Here is a 23,536-nt window from a genome sequence, read left to right as displayed (position 1 = left end):
GTGTAGGGGAGACGGACACCCAGCAGCCCTCTGACACCAACACCAGTGGGTCCCTCCACATCTCCACTGTGCTCCGCAGGCCCAGGGCACTACCACTGCCATACTTCAGCGGCGACTCGGATGTGCAGCAGGAAGGGCCAAGCACACCGTCTGCACCAGACAGGTGCAGCCAGATACTGGAGGGCAGGGGTCATCCTGCACAACGCAGGAGTGCCACAGAGTCCCAGCAGCAACCTCATGAGGCAGGTGAGGGTCTGTCCTTATTCGGGGGCCTTGAGACTGCTATGTTGCAGCAGCAGCGCCTGCAAAACAAGCGCATACTTAGGGTGGACCGGAACCTGCGAGTCCACAACAGACACATGATGGGCCTGCATCGGCAACTGGACGCACTGAATACCAACATTACACAGCTGCGTGAGGGACAGGTGCAGGCTTCTGAGGACACTAGGGACCTTACTAGTGCAGTCCGTGACCTCTGCCAGGAGCTGCGCCATGAAAGGGTTAGTCAGCGCAGACAGGAACACCGATTCAGGACAATGTTTGGCAGCTACTGCAGGTCCTCCAACAGGATGGCGAACTCAACAGCACTAATCGCCCGTCGCGCTGTGGTGGCAAAAGTGGAGGCTGCACACACCAGCAGGGACGTTGTCCAGGGCCTTGTGCACATCACAAATGTGATTGAACATGTCATGGGACAGAGATCTGCCACTCCCAGTGAGGTAGCCTTGGGGGACACTGAGGACACTGAGGACAGTTCTAGCCTCAGTAGTGTTGCCGTACCTGCAGCAGACACCAGACAGCGCAGTGACATTCAAGGTGCCAGTGAGTTAACTGGGCACCCGAGTGGTGTGCGTGGGAGGAGAAAGTGACTCTTGCCGCAAATACACTCCTGTTGCCACTATGACGTAATAGTGCGTGACTCAGTTCATTTGTTAATTTGAGTTTTTTACATCACCTGTTTACTTTATTTATCACTCATTCATTACCTGACGTAAGGTAATACATTTCTATCACTACAGGTACAGTTGTCAGTGGATTTGTGTCATTCATACTCACGTGTGAAATGGTTGTGTGTGATGTCGGCACGCCTTTGCCTTCCCTCTGCTGCACTGGTCCTGTCTGCTGGTTGTAGAGGTGGTATGGGATCGTCATCCTCATCTGATTCAATGTCACTGATTTCTATAGGTATGCCCCTGGTTGTAGCTATATTGTGTAAAATTGCACAAGTGGCCACTATTCTACATGTGGTCTCTGGACTGTACTATAGTGCCCCTCCACTTTTGTGGAGGCAACGGAAGCGACTCTTCAGCAGTCCAAATGTGCACTCCACAACGTTGCGGGTTGCCCTGTGTGCTGCATTGTATCTCCGTTCTGCTGGTGTTGTGGGATTGAGGTAGGGCGTCATCATGTAGGTGCGCACTGCGTAGGCACTGTCTCCTGGAAGGGACAGAAGGTGTGATGAGTAACTGAGCCATCGGACATGGGTTCGCCATCTATGCACCAGTGTACAGAGTGACATTACCTAGTAGATATCCTTCTCCAAACTCCCCAGCTAGCAGTCTTGTGTGAATGCCGCTGTGGCGAAAGATGTACGAATCATGTGTGCTCCCTGGGTACCTGGCCACGAGATCAGTTATGATATAGGAGGCATTGCATATCACCTGTATATTCATGGAATGTTGGTATTTACGGTTTCGGTACACGTACTCTGTGACTGATGGTGGACATATTGCCACATGTGTGCCATCTATGGCACCTAGGACGTGGGGGAACTGTGCTATCTGGTAAAACTCTATTTTTGTCTGCTGTATTTCCTGTGGGGTGTGGGGGAATCTGATGTACTGTTGGAGTTTGCTTAGCATGGCGTTGATAAATGCATTGAAAAATCTGGAGAGGGTACTCTGTGACACCCCCCCAGCTGCTGCTATGACCCCTTGATAGCTCCCTGAGGTACGTGTAGGGAGCATAATACCTGCACATGAGTGGGTATGCTGTGAGTCCTTAGTGTTCTGCGCTGCAGTATGGGTTGTAGCTCAGCTATCAGATCAAGTATCATGGCTAAGTTCAGCCTATACCTCTAAAATATTTCCTCCTCTGTCAGGTCAAATAGTGTAATGCGCACTCTGAAAATGCGCTCCTGTCTCCTCCTCCCTCACCTCAAACCTGCCAAGATCCTCATCCTCCTCGCCATGACGTAGAGTGCAGCCATTGTGGAAAAGAGTTTGAGGCATTCTGGGCCTCTTTATATAGGTTGCACCTGGTTACCACCTGGTTTCACTTAGTGGTATTTTGCATGTGCAAAATGCCGTTCTGCGAAAAATCGCTAATTGCGATTTTTTGATGCATCTATTTGCGAGTTGGATTTTGCGAATCCCATTTTGCACCTCGCAATTTCCTACTGGAAATACCGAATCGCAAAATGCGACTCGCAAAACCAGGTCACAACGCGAAAAAATCGCTATTTTTGCGATTTCCTATTTTTGGTCTGTGAATGCCTTTCATGCATCGCAGACCACGTTTTTGCACTCGCAAACGGCCGATTTTTGCGATTCGCACCGTTTGCGAGTGCAAAAACTTTTCATACATCTGGTCCTTTTTGCCCAAAAACGTTCTATATATCACACCTTGGAGGATTCATGAGCTGATCTCATAGTGAGATCTCACTGGCTGTCACAACATCAACAAGAAAGTCTTGACTTTTATTGGGTGCTGCCTTTTTTCTAGACAAAGCTATACCCCTCTGAAGAGCTTTAACTAGAGCTAAACACATGTGTCAGGGGTAGGTTTTATTTATTCCTGGTTGGCTTGGATGGTATTTTACCAATCCAAAGCTTTATTACCTTGCCTGGAGTGGTAAACGTGTTTTGTAATTTTTCACCTGAGCATGAACAGTACCTGCTTACCTTACGCTTAAAGACTTTACTGTAAAAATAGGGAAATGTTTTAGTCTCTGACTTGGCATGCATAGCACTGTGCTAGTCATGTTCCTAAAGGCTCTGCTAGAGAAAAAGACTTTTGAGGTGAGCAAATTCAGAATTTCTGTGGTGTTTTAGGATGCTAAATAAAAATGAGCTTGGGACCTAGCCAGTGTTCCTTACTTTCTTTTTTACATATCTACATAAATATATATGTGTGGGTTTGTGTGTTTGTGTTTGTGTGTGTGTGTGTGTGTGCATATATCTATTTTTTCTTTAGAAAACTACAAAATAGAAAAATAATATTAACCACATTTTAACTAAATATTAGGTTAAATTTAGCTACAAAATTTTAACAATAACTCAAAAGTAAAATTCAGCAAACATGTACATAACCAAAACATACGTCTAATCTAATTTAAATGTTAAAATTAATATATTAAATAGTTTGAATTAATACTGAGAGGAAAATATATAATTAGAAAATAAAAGTAATATTACAAATGCACAATTTAAATAAAAAAATACATTTTAATGACATATAAACATTAACTTAAAATAAAACATATTAGAAAATAAAAACAATAAAAAATAACAATAAGTTTTGAACTTCAAAGAAAACATAAGCAAAATCAGGAACACTGTTGGATTTGTGGAGGTTAGATTTAGGATTCCAACTTCACTATAAGCAAAAGCAAGGAAAGTGTTGAAGGGTTGTGTGAGAAAGTCATCCTTTTGGCACTGTTCACCCGTATATTTTTGACTAGGTACTGGTCTTTACTGACTCTAACTGTGCCCTGGACTCTGCCAACCAGGCCCAAGGCCAGTGCTCTGTGTAATAGGTATATGCAAATGAGGCATAATTATAATTGGCTCTGACAACATACCTATAAGTCCCTGGTATATGGTAGGACATATAGGTTTAGGGATCCCAGTGGAGTTAGGGTACCCATTAGATCACTGCTGTGGTGTCTGGTGTCATTTTAAAGGTAGGTCTGCCTCTCTGGCAGCTTTTCAAATAAAATTAACTCCAAATTCGACTTTGGAATTAAAAGTACTTTCAAAGTTTTAAACTACCTTTTTTTAACATATGTCACCCGTAAAGTTGGCCCTAGGTGCCCCAAGGGTTGCGTGTAGTGTAAATATAAACTGTACTAAAGAAATGTAAAGCAATTAAATTACCAATACTAACACCTAAAATAAAATATTATAAATAATATTGAGTAAACTAACTACCAAACAATTTTAAATACAAATATATTAAAGTAAACTATATTGCATACTAATATTTTTAAAACCATATGGTATACATACAAATTAAGTTCTCACCATCTATGTTCTATTACTCATTATGTTTGTAGCGATAATATTTTGAAATGATTTTTAAGTAAATCCTGTGGTACATTGAAGTAATGAATTGTAAGGCAAGATACATTCAAAATCATCATGTTTATTTCATTACTTAAAATCCGTCAGTGACCTTAGTATTGTAATTCATTTTCTTGTCCACTTTTTAGCCAGGTGGTCAAAATTAAGTTCCTGGCTATTTACCTAGACCCGGTACAAACTTTGTATGCTCTCCTGCCTCAGAATGTTAGTCAAAATGTTCTTAAACAGGTTGTGAGCCAATTGAAATCATTAGTCAAAAGTTGGAGGAAGAAATGTGTTAACTGAACATGCCTAAAAAAATTAGCTTGAGCATGTCATATTGCCTCGCTATCTGTTCAGAAGTCAAATGTGCCACATTCTCAAATAACTGACCTACTATCTTCAAAGATCAATTGTATCACAAGAGAATACTGGCAGATTGTGGTTAAATTGTAGCATTGCAGGTGTGTTGACTTGTGGAATGTTAGCCCAGGCTCTAATCACCTTCCATATATTAGGATATACTTCCAAAGTCTTAAATCCTGTTTATTTAAAATATATGGGTTGATAACACCTAATGGGTCTTATTTACATCCTGGTAGTGCTGAGATTGCAGGCATAGCTCCGGGCACCATATCCTCCTGCAATCATAAATAACCTGGTTATAAAAGTGGTGATAGAGTATAATCAGAGGGATGGAAGCGCCATTCCCCCCTTATTAGGAGGAAGCTGTAGGATTGCAAATGGTGGGCTTAGGGTTTTTTTATGCTGCCAGATGAACTGTTGCAAGGTACTCTTTAGATTTTTCAAGTATGTCTTAGAATGGAAAAGCAGTATGCTAGACAAAATATAAATATTGAGAAGGAATAACATTTTTATGAGAATACATCGACTTATAAAACCCAAGTGAGTCTTTCCCATTTTGGCATATCTGCCAAAGACTTTTTGAATAATGTATTGTGATTTAGTTTGATGACCTCTTTCATGAGGGTGGAAATTTCGACCACTAAGTAGGTAGCTGATGCTACAATGTGTATATCTGAACTTTTTGAGGTCTGAGTTTTATCTGTATTTAGTTAGTACCCCAGTACCTGATCCTGATGTATTGCAGCCTGGTCTGTAGATAGAATTGCAATATTGTTGACATGTGCCAGCAATCTAATGGCTATTCTATGTATGTTTCAAGAAGTTATAGTAGGTAGAGTTTTAAATGCCTGGATATAAGGCTAGAGAGGTAAAGCGAAAAGCTGGGGAGCTAGCAGGCAACACTGCCTCGTCCCTCGCTTGATGAAAAATATACCAGACAAACCTCTCGTACATACTATTGTCGTAGTTTGGACTCTTGCTCTGAGCAAGACTGCTGGTTTAAGGATGACAGTACTTTTGTTTGTAGGCGACTGCGTCTTTCCTACAACAAGTCGCAACTGTTATCCCAACCTTACCGGCTTACTAGCAGCACCTCACCAGAAACACAATAGTAAAAGGTGATTTATGGCAGCCGTTTATGCATGGACTCAAAAATAAGACATCTCAGGGAGTGTCGTGGTTAAACGGAGATTACCCTTTTCTCACAGATATATTATGTCTCATACAAACAGAGGCAATGACACAGATGCAGTAAAGTTATAATAGCTTTTTATTTAACATAACTGCAATTTGCGATAAGTTGCATGGACTGCAATGATTAGGATAATGAATATAGCAAGTAACAGTATTGTGAAGACAAGAGTCATTGTTACGAAGACCCCCACCATTTTGCAATACATAAAAAAGATATATGAGATGTAAGATGCCCTACTCTCCTAATAAAAAGGCCTAACCTCCTACCTAAAGGAGAGCTGGGTTAGTTAAACCTAATCTGCCAATGCCGTGTCCATGAGAGGAGCCCCCAACCCTCGTTACCTTGGAATGAGGTCTCTATCTCAGACTCCGCAGGGACACGAAGACTGGGTCAGCGTCAAGACGACTGCAGCATCGGTATCAGCGATTGTGGCGATGCCCCCTGGTCGGAATCCCTCTGATTATCTGTCTAAAGTGTGATGTATTTATACAGATCTACAAGGTCCCCTGACGTAGGTGTATTCCTAAACAATAGATGACAGGCATGCTTGGCACGGCAATTAATATCAACAATCCCTCGAAAGTATAGAGAGGGAAAATCCCTAAGTGTGAACACCTACTGTTTGTTTGTCTTTGGTGCTTGATCTTGACGCCTTGGCGCGGTGACACTGATAATGTAACTCATAACAAGTGGCCTAACTATAAACAAGGCAGCCATCTTAGAAGAAATAAATAATCAAATGGGCTCTGACAGAGCAAGCTAAGTAGGTTAAAAGTCACTAGGTGACGGGGGCACGAGTCTACAAGCCGGAGGCTAAGCTAACTCCTGTTATCCCATTAAAACGAACTAGGATTCACTACACTATTCAAGTTGCTAATAATATTTTTGATTCATAGAGAGAAAGATAGGACTAAAGTCCGTTGTGTACATAGCGTGCATGAACTGCTGGGAGACCCTGTTGAACGTCTATTCGGCATCCAACAGGATTATCCCTGCTGGTTGGCTAGTATCCCTGGTACAACAAAAGCAGATAATGCCAAATTAATATGAGAAGTTGTGTCTCTTCCTGAAATACACTTGTGTTGCATAGGGTCAACCAGTTTGGTTATCCTAGTGGCTAGGTAAATAAATACAATTCTTGTGTATATTGTAGAACCAGAATTTATGAGAAGAAAAAGGTCAGTATTTGCCACAAATTGTTTGATCCTTATTTTTTTTTACAAAGACTGAGATATATTTTACTTTCCATGACACAAGCACCCAGTCAAGTTAATCACTAGAACTAAAGAACTTATACATGTAGGGTGCTAAGATCCTCAATAACAGCCTATAAAATACTGTGGGCAGCACACCCAGGCCTGCTGCTTTACTTGGCATGAGATGGCAAATTAGTGTTTCTATCTAGGGCCGGCTAATGGGACAGTAAAGGGTTAGTTTTTGTTAATCTGTCTTTTTTTTCAAAAAGACCTTGTTAAAATACTCACAAACGTGAGTTTGTGTTTCCTCACAGTCATCTTTGCAGAGCATACAATATATAGATTGGAAGAATTGCAGAATGCCCTTCTGCCCAATCATTGCCTGGCTCTCTCAATTCCTAATGGAGATAATGGAATGTCAGTTAGCCTTTTCCCTGACCTTTAAGATGACTAAACATCCCATGTTCTTGCTATTCCCAAACCAGCTACTCTGTTTCAGATGTGCACTTTGCCTTTCCTTATCCCAAATCCTCTTTTTTAGAGCTATTGTAAGGATAGAAGTTGCTTAACATTAACCCTTCCCTATTCATTGGCAACCTTTCTTTCATGCTGTGGGCATGGGATTGTCCTAATGGGAGCAGGCATTTGCGTAAGTGTTCATCAGCTTACTTCTTGACCCTGCCTTGTCGGATAGTATAACTCAGTGATCCCTCAGCCTGCAGCCTTCACAACATCTCAACCAGCCATAATTGGAGATGAACCCTTGTTTGTTTCAATTAATTCTCTAAAACTATTCTTCATATTATTTTGTTTTTTAAAATCTTGCAATCATTTGCGGTCATATGTCCAGCAACGTGAAGGTTTCTTAAATCTAAACCAGCCTTATTTTGTGAAAAAGGAGAGGCCATTGTAGACAGATGTAATTCTAGGATTTCATTTTATTTATGCTTATGACAAAAAGGTATAATCAACAAAAGAACATATCAATTCTGGAGAAAGAGTAGTGAGGAGAAAAATGTGAAGCCAAGCTTTTCCAAATGACAAAATCAACATGCATTTCCCAGGGCATTTGTATCTATATGTTGTAAAAAGGTACTGGTCTAGATCTCCACATTTGCACTGGAGAAGCAGCTTGTGACCCAGTTGAGTATGATGCCTGTTATATTGGTACATTGGAATTCCCACAGAACAAAATTGGGTCCATCGATTTGTTACACACACCCATCATCAAGCAGACAAGTATTGGGTCATCCGCATTCAGCACATATACTGAGCTGAGATATGAGGTTTTAAGAGCAGAGCAGTTTCTTTTGTACTCCTACTGATTAAACTAAATCAGGTTGTATATAAAGGAAACGAGGGGTTCTATGGGGCTCTATTAAGGTGTTTTAACACTGTGACTAGAAAAGAGCTGGAAGTAGAAGATTGATTCAAATGTACTGTATCAAGGACCATAGGGTCAGTAGAATAAGATGTTAAATCGGTCGTTATACGTTTAGTTACATTGGAATCCAGTGTAATTCATCCTCTTTCGGTCCCTCCTCACCTTCCTTCTCTGCCAAGGTTTTATGGCAAGTAATCTGTCTTTTTATTGGTTTCTCATTTGTGCCTGCACTGGGGTAGGGGCCAGCCTTTTCTAGTTCTAGCTCCAAATCTGATTTTGATATAGAGGTAGGATTTCCCACCTCACATTTGTGAAGAAGGGAACAAATCCCTTGAGGTGCTGTTACTGATGGAGTTTATGACCACACTCATTGAGCTTAGGTAAAAATTTACTACAACACATAAAATCTAGCTCTAATTATGTAATCAGGTTAGTGCACTTCAAAGCTTTAAATGATTTGCTGGGCTTTGACAATATTGTGGCTTTAGACTGTCATAATTATAGATAAGGGAGACCGCCTTTTGCCCTGCATGGTTTTAATTTCCTTTGCAGAATCAGCTGTTTTAGCGCCTCTTTACCAGTATCAGGCTTGTCCTGTACCATGTTTTGCGACATTAGTTATCTAGATGTTGCCTTGGTTATTGACAGTTCTGTGAGAAACTTAGTAGTTTCAAGTGGAAATTTGTGTAAACTCCTTACCACACAATACTATGGGCTCATTACGAGGCTGGCTGTCGAACTGTGGCAGTCCGACTACCACATTACAACTCTGGTGTACGGACCCTCCAGGTTCCGCCATGCCCACCCACTGGGAACATTGTTCCTGATGGGGTGATGGCAGTCTGAGTTGTACTAAGCCAGGGCGGCACTGAGCTCAGTGCAGCCTGGCTGATTACAACTCACTTTACCGCCAGCCTTTCCATGATGGTCACCCCGCTATGGAAAGGCTGGCGGTAAGGATGTGCTGGAGGCTTCAGGGGGGCTGCTGCACTGCTCCTGCCCATGGCACGGGCAGTGCAGTCGCCCCTGTAGCACATAATACCCTCGAAATGCACACTGTCTACAGACAGTGCGCATTCCAAGGGTGCTGTGTGTTACTACATTGGTCTCTGCTTCATTAAAGGAGCTAATGCCAATATTGTGGCACTGTTCCCGCTCGTCAGCCTGACGGGAATGCATATCACAATGGTACCGCCGGTTAGCCCAGCAAAACATTGTAATATGCTCGGGTGGGACTGCCATGGGAGAGAGCATATGCACTTTAGCACTGGTTAGTGGTGGTAAAGTGCGCAGAGTCTAAAAACCAGCAAAAACAGTATCTTATCTAAAAAGTGGAGGGAGGCAGGCAAAAAGTTAGGGGTCACCACTCTAAGGCTGTCAGGTCTAACAATGACGTACCTTTTAAATTAGTTCTGGGATATTAGCCTCTAAACCTCCACACACTCCTTGGTCAACCTTGCAATTGTATTGGTGGTGGAGGACTTTCCCCAATTTTATAATATTAAAGTGAGTAATGGGGTGATCAAAATTAATGCTGTGCTAGACATCCTGGAGTTTACCTTTCATCATTATCAAATTAATTATGTAGTCATGGAGGATCATCAAGCCACCACTCCTCCTTCGGCATTATCTACCTAGTGCTCCTGATTAAACTCTGAACCCCTGATCAGCTTTCAGCCACCACTAAATATTTATACATTGATATTATTTCTACTGCAATTAACCACCTTTTCCTCAGAATATAAATATGCAGTACAAATCATAGTTTCATGCAAACAGTGTAACGTATGAACAAAGTAAGATTAGCGAAAAAGCACACTCTCTGAAGAACCACACAATGCTAATTTTCTTATAATTCAAAAACTGTGACCTCACATAAGATAATCTATTTTCAGAGGAACAATGGTTGTTTTTGAAGCTGTGAGCTCGATGCTTAATTCAACAAGAGGTGTTTAATTTCCATATTTACTTTGGAAAATAAAGCAGGTTTTTTCTTGCTGATGATATTCAGAGTTCTGAACAGCTCAGGAAGCCAAACGTGTTTGCATTTTAGTAATATTTTTGGGCCACCAACGTTGGAGTGGAGCATTGAATAGAAAGGCATTTCAATATACACAACAATGTGAAAAATAATGAAACTGTACCATGGCACTCAAAACAACCTTTCGGACTTCATCTTGGAAGGGATTTAACTGTGTGTGGACACCAAAAATATGAGCTTGATTAGTTCCTTCAGTGGAAACCAGAAACAAACATCTGTCCCGTTGAAATATTGTTTGGATGACATTGGTGGTCATTACAACCCTGGCGGTCGGTGTTAAAGCGGCGGTAAGACCGCCAACAGGCCGGCGGTAAAAAAAATGGAATTACGACCGTGGCGTAAACTGCCAACATAGACAGCCACTTTAACACTCTGACCGCCACGGCGATACAAACAAACAGCGCGGCAGTCACCGCCAACAGACAGGTGGAAGACAATGTACCGCCCACAGTATCACAACCTACCAATCTGCCACCTTTTCCGGGGCGGATTCACCGCGAACAAAAACACGGCGGAAACAGTACTTCGAAGGAAAACTCTCACCTCAACACACCCCACGAGGAACCAGGACATCATGGAACCAGAGCTTCACATTTTCCCAGCTTTCATCTTCTTGCTCCTCTACCAGGAGCACGAACGCCGGCGGCGAAGACCACAGTGAGTACTGCACCTACAAGAAAGGGGAGGGGGGAGGGAAAAAACAGGGACACACACATGCAACACGCAACCCTCCCACCCCCACCCTCACCGACGACAACACACACACTAATATATATTGATACATCACAGCTACACCCTCCAACCCCCGAAAGAATGCAAAGACAAAAGGAAATGAGTGTAACCATTGTAATCTATTAAAATCCAGTACGCAAAAATATTTATACACTATTAATAAATATATACACCAAGAATAGAAGTCCAGGTATTGCTCCATTTAAGTCCGTGGAACACTGGGCCCACACTGCATGGGCAAAGCCCACACAAGGTACCTGAACATGACGTAGAAAACACTGCAGGGGCATCAGATAGAAATAAAACAGGCACCTCAGGGGGAAGGGAAAGGGGGGCACCTCAGCAGGATGAGTGCACAACGCCAAATCCACGAGGGGGCCACATGCCCACAGTTCAATCCTGGGGAGTGCAAAGCCACAGTCTCTCAAGTCTCTACAGTGGGTGGTTTGCCCACTGTTCAATCCTGGGGAGTGCAAAGCCACAGTCTCTCAAGTCTCTACAGTGGGTGGTATGCCCACTGTTCAATCCTGGGGAGTGCAAAGCCACAGTCTCTCACATCTCTACAGTGGGTGGTTTGCCCACTGTTCAATCCTGGGGAGTGCAAAGCCACAGTCTCTCAAGTGGATACCAGTCTCCACTGGTTCTGGAGTGGGCTTTGTGTACAGAGTGCTTCATCCTGCCAAGGACTGTGTGAGTGGATGCCTGTCTCCACTGGTTCTGGAGGGGGCTTTGTGCCCAGATTGCTTCATTCTGCCTAGGACAGAGGTAGTGGATGTAAATCTCCACTGGTTCTGGAGGGGGCTTTGTGCCCAGAGTGCTTCATTCTGCCAAGGACAGAGGTAGTGGATGCCTGCCTCCACAGGTTCTGGAGGGGGCTTTGAGCCCAGAGTGCTTCATCCTGCCAAGGACAGAGGTAGTGGATGTAAATCTCCACTGGTTCTGGAGGGGGCTTTGTGCCCAGAGTGCTTCATCCTGCTCGTGGCGGACTCAGTAGTATCAGTGCTCTTGGCGCTCATGGGCCAGCGGTGCTTGTGGCGGCGGTGTCCATTGCAGCAGTGCTTGTGGTGGTGATATCCTTGGCAGGGGTGCTTGTGGCGGCGGTGCTTGTGGCAGCGGTGTCCATTGCAGCGGTGCTTGTGGCGGCGGTATCCTTGGCAGCGGTGCTTGTGGCGGCGGTGCTTGTGGCAGTGGTGTCCATTGCAGCGGTGCTTGTGACAGCGGTGTCCTTGGCAGCGACTCAGCTGCTGGCGGTCCTGTCTGGGACTGCGGGGCTGGTGCTGGTGGTCCTGTGTGGGCCTGCGGGGCTGCTGCTGGCGGTCCTGTCTGGGCCAGCGGGCTGGTGCTGGCGGTCCTGTCTGGGCCTGCGGGCTGGTGCTGGCAGTCCTGTCTGGGCCAGCGGGGCTGGTGCTGGCAGTCGCATCCTGGGCAGCGGGGCTGGTGCTGACAGTCCTGTCTGGATCAGCGGGGCTGATGGCGGTGGCCTCCTGGGCAGCGGGGCTGGTGCTGGTGGTCACCTCCTGGGCAGCGGGGCTGATGGTGGTCTTCTCCGCTGTGCTGATCTTCCCAGACTTGCTGGGTTTCTTGTGCCCCTTCCCCACCTTGGAAGGTGTCGCAGCTGACTCCACACTCCCACCTGTGCCCCTTGGAGCGGCTTTGGTGTCTGGTGTCTTCCCCCTCTCCCGCCGGGCACTGGCCAACTTTTGATGCTTGACAGGTGGGGGACTGTCTGTGCTGTGGCTCCTTGCCACACTGGCTGCCCTGCTGCCTGGTGCACTCCAGAATCCGGTGACTACTGGCACCACTGATCCTGCCGATGTCGTGGCTGAGGTGCTAGGTTGGGACCTGGAGAGTCGGGCCGTAGGGGACTGACGGGATGGGGGAGGTGAGGGAAAGAGGTCAAGGGTGGACAGGAAAAGTTTCTTGGGAACACTGGGACGGGTAGCTGGAGGGGGTTTGGGAGTGGAGGAAGAGGTTGTGGTTGTAGGAGGTGTACGTTGGTGACTTTGGGTGAAGGTGCATGTGCTGGAGGCTGTCGTGAGGTGGATGGCTGTTGGGTGGGTGTGTGCCTGCATTTGTGTACCTTGGGAGGTGGCGTCACAGACACACTGGGAGAGGACACAGGGGATGTGTGAATTGTAGTGGGGGTGGTGACTGCACGTGAGCGGGGTGTGGTGGTGATGGAAGTAGTGGCTGTAGATTTAGTGCATGCAGGTGTGAGTGTAGACGAGACTGGGAGGAAGGAGGGAAACGAGGAGGAGGGGGACACAGTGGAGGCAGTGGATGTTGCTATTTCTGCATGTGTGTGATGTTTGCATGATTGCCTGTGGAATGTGTGGTGCTTATGTTTGCCTGAGCTTCCTTTTGTGTGTTGGGATGTGTGCATGCTGGTCTGATGGTGTGTTTGGGGTAGGCTGAGGTACAGGGGTGTGGGTCTGGGCAGAGGAATTTGGAGGGGGGGCTAGAGACAGGGACAATGGCTGCCATCAGTGCTGAGGCCAGAGTCTGAAAAGCTCACTGAAGGGCTGCCTGACCAGAATGAATGCCCTCCAGGAATGCATTTGTCCGTTGCAACTGCCTCTCTACACCCTGGATGGCATTCAAAATGGTAGACTGCCCAACAGTGAGGGAACTGAGGAGGTCAATGGCCTCCTCACTGAGGGCAGCAGGGGTGCCTGGGGCGAAGGAGATGCCCACCCTCCTGGGTGAGCGGGCACGGGGCAAAGGCTGAGGGGCTGCTGGGAGGGTGGTGCTGGAAGGGGGGGTGGCAGCTGTACCTGTATATGGGAGGGGGCACAGATGGGCCCGCCACCACAAGGGAGCTCCCGTCAGAGGACGAGTCCGTATCACTGGTCTCAGCTCCTGTCCCTGCCGTGGAGCTCCACTCACCCTCCGTCCCACTGGTGAAATCCGACTCCATAGTGTTGCCCTCCAGGGCCATGTGGGATGCAGCTCCCTCCTGCTCCGGTGCCACTGCTCCTCCGCCTGATGATGCTAATGCACACAAGAACAGGAAGAACACAAAAAAGGGGGGGGACGACATAAGAAAGACATGTTGAGTGCATGCATTACCGCTACCGTTGGCGGACACGACAGACACAGAAGCCCCCTGCACTACGCCTCGCACTTGGGGTCCACTATTCAATCCCTGGGACATGGCCTACAAGGCTGTGGCCGACATCTGCACACATGGATGTCACAGGAGCCTGACTAGGTGTAGTTGGCACTGCACCCAGGTGGGGTGGGGTGCCACAGGGCCTGCCTGAAAAAGGAGAGCTAACTAGCACACTTGCCTTGGCCTACGGGAACCCACCGCCCACCTCCCCCACCCAGACACCTCCACTGCGTGCTGAATCAGCAGAATGAGAGTGTACTCACCCCCTTGTTGCTGCTGTGATGCCCTCAAGCGCCCATCCAACTCCGGGTACGCCACCGCCAGGATCCTGAACATCAGGGGGGTCATGGTGCGACGGGCACCCCTCCCACGTTGGGAGGCCATCCCCAGCTGGGCCTCCGCCGTCTTCTTGCTCCAGCGGCGAATGTCCTCCCATCTCTTATGGCAGTGGGTTCTCCGTCTGTGATAGACCTCCAGGGTCCGGATGTCCTTGGCGATGGCACGCCAAATATCCTTCTTCTGGTGGGCGCTGACCTACAGGAATTGTACAGGGGAAAAAGTTAAGTCATTTCCAACTGCACCGTCACAGTCATTGGCCCCCATCCCTACCCTTGCCATGTGGCACATGCACTCACCGCCGTTTCAGGCACGCCTCATTCTCCCCCCCCTATCTTTCATCCACCCCACTCCACACAGGCATAGCCCATACAGCATGCTCCCAGTGTACTTACCTGTTTGTCTGGAGGACCGTAGAGTAGCGTGTACTGGGGGAGGACCCCATCCACGAGTTTCTCCAACTCCTCCGATGTGAAGGCAGGGGCCTTTTCCCCAGACGCACGAGCCATTGTCTCTTCCAGACTAAGGTCACAGCAGCACTTGCAGTGTAGGTCCTCTCCTGTCGAAGATCAGGTATCGAGTGATTGAACAGATAGAAAATGGCAGTCACGTCCGCGGCGGTGCGTAATGTCACCGCCGGCATACATCGTCATTGGCTCCTGGGACCCATAGGGACCAATGTTAACCAATGCAGAATTGCGCCGCGGTCTTAGACCGCCTACCGCGATGGTGTACAACACCAGCGCAGTTACCTCATATCCCATTGTCCCACTTTACAGGTCAGACAGCCGCCATTTCAGGGGCCCACATGGCTCCATTTTTAACTGCGTCACACATACCTAGGCCTAGCCTCAACACACATACAGGCCAAATATCGGATTATGATTCGTGTTCGGTGTAAGCTGTGTTTACGTACCTCTGAGTTGGTTGACTCTGTGCTCGCTGTTATCCTTCATAGGCACCGTCCGCTGGGACATGTGAGGAGATAGCGGCATCCTCCGGTGTACAGACCGCTGGTGGACCTGTTGACAATGGAGGAAAGACATGCAATCATCACATACAGACTAGATCGTGCCACAATCCTGGAACTGTGTGCCCAGTTGGAGCCAGACCTGATGTCAGCTATCCGCCATCCAATAGGAATCCCCCCTCAAGTGCAGGTGCTGTCAGTACTCCATTTCCTTGCAAGTGGGTCATTTCAAACAACAGTGGCCATAGCATCAGGGATGTCCCAGCCTATGTTTTCCAACGTGTTGTCCAGAGTGTTGTCTGCCCTGCTGAAACACATGCAGAGCTACATCGTTTTCCCTCAGGTGGAGGATTTGCCTGAAAAGTGACTTCTATGCCGTGGGACATATCCCCAACATCATAGGTGCCATTGATGGGACACATGTGGCCTTGGTCCCCCCCGCAGGAGAGAACAGGTGCACAGAAACCGGAAGAGTTATCATTCGATGAATGTGCAGATGGTGTGTTTGGCAGACCAGTACATCTCCCATGTGAACGCCAAATTCCCTGGCTCAGTGCATGACGCTTACATCCTGCGGAATAGCAGCATCCCTTATGTGATGGGGCAACTCCAGAGGCACTGGGTGCGGCTATTAAGTGAGCACCTGGAACCAAATCAGTGGGAATAGTTGTCTGGGTCTGGGGATATCCCTACAGGTTAGTGTGTGTCTAACAGTTGTCCCTCGCCTTTTTCAGGTGACTCTGGTTACCCCAACCTGTCATTGCTACTGACCCCAGTGAGGAATGCCAGTACAAGGGCAGAGAAAGGCTACAATGAGGCCCCTGGGCGAACTAGGAGGATTATAGAGCGGACCTTCGGCCTCCTGAAGGCCAGGTTTAGGTGCCTCCATATGAAAGGAGGTTCCCTATTCTACTCGCCAAAGAAGGTGTGCCAGTTCATCATGGCCTGCTATACGCTTCACAACTTAGCTTTGCGATGACAGGTGCCTTTTCTGCAGGAGGATGGTCCAGATGGAGGTGTTGTGGCAGCTGTGCAGCCTGTGGACAGTGAAGACGAGGAAGCAGAAGAAGAGGACATCGACAACAGGAACTCGGTTATCCTGCAATACTTCCAGTGAGACACAGGTAAGAAGACAAACCTGCCTCCTACATGTAATGTAACACTACTACCTCTCTACTATCCTTTTCACCCAGTGTATGGTCACTGAGATTTCACTTTCCCTTACGATTTCACAGATGTGGGTCCCACTGTGTGACATCTGCTTTGTTTCCTCATGGACTAGAGCTGTGTGCCATAGGTATGTTGACATTACAATTGTAAGAGAATTTTGTCACTGTAATTGCTAATACACTATTTCAAAATCACAGACAGACTCCAGATTGTTTTGTGCCTAAAGGGTGTTTATTGAAGTGCTAAGTATTGGAGGGTGCTTTATAATGGGGAGGGGTGATGGTGGAGGAATGTCCATGGCAGAGTCCAGTCTATCAGTCTCACAGGTGCATTGTCCAAAGGGGCATAGGAAGTGGAGCTGGGGCAGTATGAGGATGGACAGGGTGACAAGGTGGGACAAAAGGATGACATTCAGGGCGGTCTCATTTCTTGGTGGGGTTCTTGGCATCGTTCTCTGTCTTTGTCCTGGATCTCAGGGACCATTTGCGGGGTGGTTCTCCATCTGAAGGGGGTGGGGTGCTGGTGTGGTGGTCCTGTGGCGGTGCCTCCTGTCCACTAGCGCCGGCGGAGGTGGTGGGCAGTTCATCGTCCAGTCTAGTGTCAGGGGCCCCTTGTTGTGCCACAGTGTCCCTCCTGGTGTTGAGGACTTCCTTCAGCACGCCTGTGATGGTGCCCAGGGTGGAATTGATGGATCTGAGTTCCTCCCTGAAGCCCAAATACTGTTCCTCCTGCAGCCGCTGTGTCTCCTGAAACTTGGCCAGTACCGTTGCCATTGTCTCCTGGGAATGATGGTACGCTCCCATGATGTTGGAGAGGGCCTCGTGGAGAGTGGGTTCCCAGGGCCTGTCCGCCCCCTGTCGCACAGCAGCCCTCCCAGTTTCCCTGTGTTCCAGGGCCTCTGCCCCCTAAACGGTGTGCCCACTGCCACTGCCCCCAGGTCCTTGTTGTTGTTGGGGTGGTGGGTTAGCCTGGGTTCCCTGTAGTGGTGGACACACTGCTGATTGACGTGTCCTGGGGACAGAGGTATGGGCCCGCTGGGTGGGTGCTGTGCTGGTGTTTCCAGAGGGGGGAAGCTCTGTGGTGGCCTGTGACTGTGTGAGGGGAACCGACTGTCCTGAGGTCCCAGATGGGCTGGGCTGGTCGTCTAGATCCATTTGGACAGAGCTGCTGTCATCACTGTGGGCCTCTTCTGTTGGTGGTGTGGACATGTGTGGACCCTCCTGTGCAGTGACGTTGGGTAGGGGTCCTGCAGGGGTGTAAAAGCATGATTATTGCATCTGTATGTACCATGGTGTGCAATGGGAGGGTGGCCATGTACCCCAGTGCTTGCATTCCTGTTTGGGACCTTGTGAGATGATGGTTTAGGAGGGTGTATGGGTATGTCCCGTGGCCATGCATTGGTGATGGGTGTCAATGCTTTGGTGTTGCATGCAGGGCTTGGTGTTGGGATGTGTGGTTTGTGATAGTGGGACATGGGTGAGGAGTTGGAGTGATGAGGGTGTGGGCAAGGGTGGGGGTATGTGATGGCATGCAGGTAGGGTGGGGTTTGTAATAGTTAAGGTTTGACTTACCAGAGTCCATTCCTCCATCTATTCCTTCGAGGCCCTCAGGATGCAGAATCGCCAAGACTTGCTCCTCCCATGTTGTTAGTTGTGGGGGAGGAGGTGGTGGTCCGCCGCCAGTCTTCTGTACTGCAAGGTGGTGTCTGGATACCACGGAACGCACCTTCCCCCGTAGGTCGTTCCACCTCTTCCTGATGTCATCCCTATTTCTTGGGTGCTGTCCCACTGTGTTGACTCTTTCCACTATTCTGCGCCATAGCTCCATCTTCCTAGCTATGGAGGTGTGCTGCACCTGTGATCTGAATAGCTGTGGCTCTACCCGGATGATTTCCTCCACCATGACCCTGAGCTCCTCCGCAGAGAACCTGGGGTGTCTTTGCCGTGCCATGGGGTGGTGTGGGTGATGTGTGGGGTGGTGTGTGTTATGATATGTGGGGTGATATTTAGTGGTGTGTTGTGTGGGGTGCGAGGATGTTATGTGGGTGATGGTGTTGAGTGCCTGTGGAAGCCTGGGTATAGATTGTGGTGTCTCTCTCTGGCCTTCTATCGCAATTCTGGTCGTAAGGGTTTGTGGGTGATGTGTGTGTGTGTGTTTTATATTGTATTGGGTGTGTGGGAGTGGTGTGTGTATGTGTATCAGGTGTGTGTATTTCGAATTGTCCAATGTGGCTGTGTTTTGTATACCGCTGGTGTGTGTACCGCCAATGGAATACCGCGGTTGAAAGACCGCCGCGTGGATTCGTGGGTCATGATAGTGTGGGCGTATTTCTGTTGCCGTGACGGTGGAAGTTTTGTTTTCGCCAGTTTATCACTGACCTTTGGTGTGGCGGACTTGTGTGGGTGTCTGAATTTTGGCGGATTCCGAGCTGTAGGTCATAATAGCTGTGGCGGATTTCCATGTCCGCAACGGTGTGTTGGCGGTCTTCTGCACGGCGGTAAGCGGCTTTTACCGCCAATGTTGTAATGACCCCCATTGACTTGCCTAGTTTGGACTTTGAGAGGTCCAGGTAAAGATGCACATACAACCCACAAGCTGGTGAAAAGCAACATATCAGCCACAGTGTGGAACTAAGAAATAAGGAAAGAGTAGGGAGGGGTGAATCCTGCTCAGTATTCTGAACATCTTGAGGCACTTAATGATGACCAAGCGGAGCAGTTGATTAGGAATTTTACTGATACCGTGCCAATGTGCCTTGTCTTTGTTCTAAAAATACATTACGACGATTGCTAGCAGTTCTGCTTCACGTCTACTGGTTTTTTTACATTTGCTGTTGTCTCAGAAAGCCGCAAGAACCTCTCCTCTTGTGTTTGTAAACAGTGAAAAATAAAATAGCATTATTAACAAAATCACAGCAAACAGAAGTGCAATTAAAGTACGAAGCACGAAGCAGTGAAGTCCATCACTTCACAGATAATTGTTTTCAGTATCGTAACCTTCAGGAAGTGCAAAGATGACACATTTTAAACAAATAAGAGAAAAAAGCCAAAGTGAAAATGTTGATTTTGTTACTTAAAGCTATGAGCAGGCTGCTGCCTCTGAGAAGGCGCACTCATGCTCAGCATGATGACAATTCTGTCCTGAGAATGGGGATAAAAGCAGCTACTACATGACTGATGAGCAGCTGTCCAGCAGCGGCTATTGCAGTACTTGATACGTTGCCACTGAGGGCATCCCTGAATGGCAACAGTAAAGCACTTGAAAGGCAGCCAATTTACTTCATCTGAAAGTACTGTTCTTTGTGGAAAGGACATCATGCTAAAGAGAACTGAAACCACTTGAAGCTACATTTTGCTTCAGGTCAAGTCAGGAAACTTTCTTGACCTTCACTCAATGGAAAGATCCCAGATTTCCCCCAACTTCACCCACCTTCATTGGCATAGTTTAATATTTGCACAGCCCTCATATAAAGTAATCTGTAGAACTAAGGCCCATATTTATACTTTTTGGTGCAAACCTGCGCTAGCGAAGATTTGCGTCAAAAAGTTTAACGCAGGCTACCGCCATTCCAAAGCGCCAGCTGGGCGCCTTAGTTATGGAATGACGGTAGCCGGCGCTGCGGCCTGGTTAGCGTCAAAATAAATGATGGTAACCGGGCAGCGGAGGTGAAGGGAAGACTGGGGGTTGTGCTCCAAAGAATGGTGCAAGTCAGGATAGAGTCAAAAATATTGGCTCTAACCTGACTAGCGTCATTTTTGGACGCACAACCCCCATGGAAATGACTCCTGCCTGGGGGCCATGCCCAGGGGACTTCTTTCCCCTGGGCATGGCCATTGGGCACAGTGGCATGTAGGGGGGGGCAAATTAGGCCCCCCTATGCCACTTCTACGTAAATAAAATAATGCTTACCTCTACTCACCTCTACTTACTGTAGATGGGTCCCCCCATCCATGGGTGTCCTCCAGGGGTTGGCGAGGGTGGCAGGGGGCGTCCCTGGGGGCAGGGAAGGGCACCTATGGACTGCTTCCATGGTCAGAGACCATGGAAATGAGCCCACAGGTCCCTTAACGCCTGACCCGACCCAGGCATTAATAAATGACTCTAAACCCGTTTAGAGTAATTTTTTAAGGCCCTCCCCCTCCCGTGCGTCATTTTTGCACAGGAGTATAAATAAGGCGCAAAGGCCTTAGAGTCATTTTTTGCCCTGGAACACCCACCTTGCATCTCATTAACGCAAGGTAGGTTTCCACGGTAAAAACATGAGTCAAACGGGTATAGCGCCAAAGTGTAAATATGGAGTTAGGTTTGCGCCGAATTTGCATAAAAGCAGTGACGCAAATTCGGCACAAACAGAGTACAAATATGCCCCTAAGTCTATTCAATACAAATTCGCGAACATATATTTTAGTACCGTAGTGTACTTTTCACAATAGAAAATGACAAACATTTACCTTTAAGCAGAAAAGATCTTGTGTATATATATTTGAAGTGAAACAAAAGAAAACACATATAACTACTGAGCATAGATACAGACCTAACGAGGCCCCAAGATGACCAAGCTCTGCGTGAGCTCCTGATGAAGCCTACACTGTGCCACTCCCTTACTCGTCCCAGGCACAGGTATGCCACCTTTTGATTGCACATTGCAACAGGACTAGCAAAGGGCCCCTCTGAGGTTGAAATTTAGGAGTACTTATGTGGCAAACATCTCTGTGGCCCCATCTACTGACTGACCTCCTTGTATTGTTGCAGCGCTACGCAAACCCATCTGTGCCTGTGAAGACAGCTCAACACTAGCCAACTATAGTGAACTTGGAGGTGTAGTATTGAGAGCAGCAGACTCCAGGACTTATCAGGGGCTGTCACAGGTGGGACAGATTCCTGCATCGCCATGATTTAACCAGGATTGTGGCCTGTGTGATGACAAGGGAAGGAGGAGCATGCTGGAAAATGCAAGAGGTCCCAGGACTGGAGTCTTGTGCTCCTTCACCATCAGGAATCAGCTTTGCAGATATCGGGGCTTATTTGCAAGAGCCTTGCGCCGCTGTAGTGTGATGCTGCGGTGGCGCAAGCAGTCCCCTATGGGACCATTGCGCCAGTTTGTAATGCCCTGTGCCACATTACTCCCGCACCAGGTATAATGTATGCTGGGTGGCCGTTCTAGTGTTAAAAGCCACGCACAACTGGTACAGTGAAATGTATTACTTTTAACTGCGCCATTCTGCACCTTCACAGCTTCATTTTTTTTATGCCCTCTCAGAACATGTGTTAAAGTGATGCTGTGCTTTTTAACATTGGACTTCCCTCGCATTGCTGGAGTAGCGTCAGATTACTGATGCTACTCCAGCACTGCACCACTTTTGTGCCAACTGATGCACCAGAATTTCTATGTCGATGATGATGGGCCAGTTTCTAGTAAATGAGGCCCATCGTCTTCAACGAGGATTGCCCCACCTGCACTGCCAGCGGAGTGCACATGTGCAGCCTTTGGACATATGCTGCCTCGGACTGTTGCTCGTGCTAATTCAATATTGAGGCCCTAAGGGTCATTCTCTAAGTATTGCTGTTCGCCAGGTCTTTTCAGTGGCCTTTACGACAGGAACACACACGAGAAAAATGGGCTGTAGTGGGCTATTCAATGTGCTTGAAGGAGAAACATAGAGAAGAGAATTCCCATTTTCACAAGTAGACTCAACAATAGCTTTTTTTCTGTGGAGCCCGGAACAAGATCCAGGGTGACTTAATAGGGCATTTACATGGGCTTCTAGGTGTTCACAGGGATAGTAGATTAGCTGTTTACATCCTACCTGACAGGTGCCTGGGCAATGAGGATCTGGGATAGGGACAGTGGGAATTGTTCCTATATGATAATTTGCTGTTTCTGTCGTCTTTTCTCTCTGTTGCCCCATGGCTCATTCTGCCGAATCAGTTTGTTAGATTGTTGGAAAAAGGCATATTTGGGACTTATATTAGTTTTTCTCTAGTTTCATCAGACTGGTTTGGCTGACATGTAAGGGATGTTCCATCTACTTCGAAGTTCAAATCACGGCGTAGAGTACTTCTGTCTTAAACATTTCTCCAAAAAAAAAAAAAAGATTTAAACCTAAATATTGAGTATAGCACAACTTAAACCCTGTGGGCTTATTTGCAGCTCTTCCAATTTTGAAAATATTTTTTTCTTTTTCTTTTTCAGAGGTGTCTAATGAAAGCAGGGTCCAAAGGTGGCAGATTTTCAGAATAATCAATGAAAATATAAAATCGGTTTCATTTCGATTCATTGGGAAACATTTACAGCCTGCTGATAACAATACTGGTTGTGGCAGTGGTATAATGGGCAACGGTAAATGCATAGTCTTAGTTCATTACCAATCTGTAAGTCTGTATTTGTAAATAATTACGAGACCTCCTGTTTTGCCAGCATTGTTATGTGTGGCAGAGAGGTAAAAATGTCAGGTAAACCAATTACGGCACATTATTATCAACCTGCCACGTTTCTCCTTGTTGAACATGACCTAAAGAGATAAACTTGGGACTGTAGGAATGTTACATCCCTAATGGTACCGTTCGATACCTGTACTTATTTCTGAGGTATTACCATTAAAATGTGCATTTGATCAGGTGGCCCTCAGGATGAAACCTGTGCTTTGGGAGCGTTGGTGCAGTAGGACAAGAGGAAGAATCTGAACTGTATATACATATATATATATTTATATACTGATGTTAATTTGTATGCAGGGGAGGAGAGCGGCAG

General features: G+C 47.1%; 1 protein-coding gene across 7 annotated transcripts in view; it reads left to right on the top strand.

The window, feature by feature from the left end:
- The window catches only part of WSCD2 (WSC domain containing 2), a 1,176,783-nt gene that overhangs the window by 333,806 nt on the left and 819,441 nt on the right, over positions 1-23,536 (top strand). Inside the window, exon 3 of one of the 7 annotated variants that reach the window (XM_069214800.1) lies at positions 22,979-23,125. The exons of the other annotated variants lie outside the window; for them this stretch is intronic. The gene's annotated coding sequence lies outside the window, so the exon portion shown is untranslated. The remainder of the gene's footprint in view (positions 1-22,978; positions 23,126-23,536) is intronic. 7 annotated transcript variants of the gene reach the window in all.

The sequence above is a fragment of the Pleurodeles waltl genome, chromosome 11 (assembly GCF_031143425.1).
Source record: "Pleurodeles waltl isolate 20211129_DDA chromosome 11, aPleWal1.hap1.20221129, whole genome shotgun sequence".
Taxonomy (NCBI): domain Eukaryota; kingdom Metazoa; phylum Chordata; class Amphibia; order Caudata; family Salamandridae; genus Pleurodeles; species Pleurodeles waltl.
Note: the sequence above shows the minus strand (reverse complement) of the source record. Positions and strands in the feature narration are given on the sequence as shown.